The following is a 4,135-nucleotide window of genomic DNA, read 5'->3' as shown; positions in this document are numbered from 1 at the left end:
GCAGGCTAGTGGTAAACAACTTTGTTGCCATGGCGACAGGCTGCCAGAGACAAACAAGTGTTTACCAAACTAACTTTTATTAGCAATGTGAAGCCTTAAATCTTGGTATGCAGCTGCACACCCCACTTGGGGGGTGTTTCTTGCAATGCCGTTTCAGGTGCAGCTAACTTTATTTGGAGGTGCGGCTGTGCACCCTTGAGGGGTTCTATTTTTAGGCAACACATTTGGGGGGTGCACTGAACCTGGAAGCACTGCTATGCCAGGTCAATACCTGGAGAGGACAGAGCAAGCTTTTACCATCTCCCTGTTCTAAAAATCCTACAATATATGATTGTAGGATTTGTAGGGATTGTAGGGATTGTCTCCCTATGAAACTAGTGGGAGGGGACCTCAACGTAGTGGCTAACCCCCGTGAGGATAGGCGTTATGATATACCCACTAAACTAGGACCGGGTGAAAGAGATTTTCTTTTGCCTGCATTTCTAATGGCTTCTAAACTAGTAGATGTGTGGTGTAGTTGGAACCCCGAGGGGAGGGAATATACCCACTTTTCATGGGCACACAATTCATGGTCGCGCATTGACCACATCTTACTCTGTAAATCCTTTATGTCACGGGAACAAGCCGTAGATATAGGCGATTTATTATTTTCAGACCATTCCCCAGTCACCATGGACATACAAAATTCTCACCCCCAAGGACGTGACATACTTTGGCGCTTTCGACACAGCTGGCAATGGATGACTCCTTTTTAGAGCTCCTGCGGGGATGGTGGCTGGAATACCAGACTAATAACTGACAATTCGCAGTTGTTTTGGAGCGCGGCGAAAGCAGTACTAAGGGGGCAGATAAAATCTTATTTAGTTAAAAAGAAAAAGGATATAACAACCCAGTTAGTGGTCAAAGGGACAGCCCTTAGGGTGGCCTGTACGGATTTTCAAACCTCCCCTTCCGATATAACTAAACAGAAGTGGCAGATAGCCAAACTGGACTATGAACATTGGTTAGAGAATAGGGAAAAATTCTATGTATCACAGCAAGAGGCGAGGTTATTTCGCTTCGGTAACAAGTCGGGAAGATTACTAGCAAACCTGGCCAAAGGTAAACAGGCTCTTTCAAATATAACCCACTTGCGTAATCCCTCTGGTTCCTTGACTTCACACCCGGCCCAAATTAATACTATCTTAAAAGATTTTTATGTACAACTATACTCCAAGTGGGGGGGGGGGGGATCCGGAAAACCTTTCCCTTGGGAGTTGGTAGATCTCCCTTGTATATCGTCAGAAGACAGAGATATGCTTAACTTAAGTCAAAGCAGCCATAAAAAAACTACAAGGTAATAAAGCCCCGGGACCAGATGGGTACACAAGGGAGTTTTTTAAAGCGCTCCAGGATCAGATCACACTATGTCTTACGGAATTATATAATAGTTATATGGGGGAGGGAGGATAGCAGGGGAGGTTAATATAGCTTATATCAAGGTGCTTACGAAACCAGATACCAAACCTGTCCAGCGGCATACCGTCCCATTTCCCTTAATAATGTGGACCTCAAATTGGTGTCCAAGCTGTTAGCTGACAGACTGGCGACCATTTTACCACGAGTAATCAACCCCAATCAAGTTGGCTTTATCCAGGGGAGATCGGCGGTAGCTAATTTGCGTAAAGTGATGGCAGTTCTGGCTGACATACGCAACAAACCCACCCATCCCCAGCCCTCCTCACGCTTGATGCAGAAAAAGCGTTTGACAGTGTGGGCTGGGGATGGCTGGGAACGGTTCTGGATAATATGGGGTTTACGGGCGCCTTCAGGACTTTCCTGACTGGGCTGTATTCCAAACTATTAGCTAGAATACATTCCTCCGGTTACCTGTCGGCGCCCTTTTCCCTCCAGAGGGATACGCGCCAGCAGTGGCGGATTAAATGTACCCTGGGCCCCGGGCTGTCCACCCAACCTGGGCCCCCCTCGTCAATCCGCCCACATTATACTCCGCTACTGCCCCCCCCCCCCCCACACTGTCCCCAATAAACACTGCCTGCCTCCCCTCCCTGCTGGCCCCAATAAACATAATGTTTGATCCCTTGCTGCTACCCCCAGTAAGCATTGTCCACCCCACCTCCACTGCCCCCAATAAACATATTTCCACCTGGTTTCAGGAGAGGAGGGAGCTGATCTTATAGGGGAGGTCGCAGGGTCACAGCAGCACAGAGGATGTCAGGAGTGGAGGGTGCTGATCTTATAGGGGAGGTCACAGCAGCACAGAGGATGTCAGGAGATGAGGGTGCTAATCATATAGGAGAGTCCTAGCAGCACAGAGGATGTCAGGAGAGGAGGGTGCTAATCCTATAGGAGAGGTCCCAGCAGCACAGAGGATGTCAGGAGAGGAGGGTGCTGATCTATAGGAGAGGTCCGAGCAGCACAGAGGATGTCAGGAGAGGAGGGTGCTGATCTATAGAAGAGGTCCGAGCAGCACAGAGGATGTCAGGAGAGGAGGGTGCTGATCTAATAGGGAAGGTCACAGCAGCTCAGAGGATGTCAGGAGAGGAGGGTGCTGATCTTATAGGGGAGGTCGCAGCGTCACAGCAGCACAGAGGATGTCAGGAGAGGAGGGTGCTGATCTTATAGGGGAGGTCACAGCAGCACAGAGGATGTCAGGAAAGGAGGGTGCTAATCCTATAGGAGATGGTCCCCCTCTTCCCCCCTTATATATGGTCACCCTTTTCCCTCCTTATAGATGGCCCTCCTCTTCCCCCCTTATAGATGGTCCCCCTCTCCCCTCCTTATAGATGGTACCCCTCTTCCCCCCCCTTATAGATGGTATCCCTCTCCCCCCCTTATAGATGGTACCCCTTTCCCCCCCCTTATAGATGGTACCCCTCTTCCCCCCCCTTATAGATGGTCCCCCTCTTCCCCCCCTTATAGATGTCCCCCTCTTCCCCCTTATAGATGGTCCCCCCCTTCTAGATGGTCCCCCTCTTCCCCCCTTCTAGATGGTCCACCTCTTCCCCCCCTTATAGCTGGTCCCCCCTTATAGATGGTCCCCCTCTTCCCCCCCTTATAGCTGGTCCCCCTCTTCCCCCCCTTATACCTTTATAGATGGTTCCCTTCTTCCCCCTCTTATAGCTGGTCCCCCCTTTCCCCCCTTATAGATGGTCCCCCTCTTCCCCCCCCCCTTATAGATGGTCCCCCTCTTCCCCCCCCCCCCCTATACCCTTATAGATGGTCCCCCTCTCCCCCCCTCTAATAGAATAGTGTAGCGGCTGCTGGATAATTTTGGTGGACATTCGGGATTCAAAATCAACTTATCTAAGAGTGAACTACTAGACTTATCGGCCGCACAAATCCTGCGCTCTAAACTATCTCCGGATACTCCGATAAAAGTCACCACCAAACCAATTAGGTATTTGGGAATCCATATTGGGCGCACTCCTGAGACACTTTATCACTTAAATTACCCTCCCTTATTCCCAAAAATTCTATCAGAACTCAAACGCTGAGAAAAGCTCTCATTGTCCTTTTTAGGTAAATGCCACCTCAAACGTATGTTTAGTTTCTCTAAACATGCAGGAGTCTCTTTAGTACATCCTGCGATGACGTGGGACCCATACATGTCAATAGCAGCGATTGGTTGGCCAGATTAGATGACCCTGCCATATAAAACTCGGCGCCGGCAGTGCTCGCTTCAGACGCATGCTGTGAGAGATCAGGGACAGAGCTGCTGCTGGTCAGGGAGAGTGTGAGTGTAGGATTTAGCGTTCCAGTAGGCAGGGTATATACTAGCAATATAATCAAACAGCCCTTTTCAGAGCTTAAAAGCTTTTATTAATACTATTACTACAGACTGCTGGCTGGGAGTTGCAGTGCTGCTACCGCGATTTAACCAGCACACTGTGGTGACCGGCTGCTGGCAGAAAGGGGGCATTAGGTGTTGCATACACACCCCTAAGAAGTGCTCAGTGTACTCCTTTTCGATTTTGGGGCTGGTGGTCCTGGTGTACTGCACTGTATAGCTGGGAGTTGTAGTGCATCTCGCATAGAACTTACTTCACTGCTCATATTGTATTGGGGTGACAAAGCGTGTGTACAGTTGTTGCCCATACCAGATAGCACCACCTAAACTAGTGTGTACTGCACT

The 4,135-nt window shown here is 49.5% G+C and overlaps 1 pseudogene; it reads right to left on the bottom strand.

The window, feature by feature from the left end:
- Positions 1-226: 226 nt before the first annotated feature.
- On the bottom strand, positions 227-350 carry LOC138796107 (U2 spliceosomal RNA; annotated as a pseudogene).
- Between the last annotated feature and the right edge of the window lie 3,785 nt (positions 351-4,135).

Source organism: Dendropsophus ebraccatus, chromosome 6 (assembly GCF_027789765.1).
Source record: "Dendropsophus ebraccatus isolate aDenEbr1 chromosome 6, aDenEbr1.pat, whole genome shotgun sequence".
NCBI lineage: Eukaryota > Metazoa > Chordata > Amphibia > Anura > Hylidae > Dendropsophus > Dendropsophus ebraccatus.
This window is presented reverse-complemented; position numbering and strand designations above follow the sequence as displayed.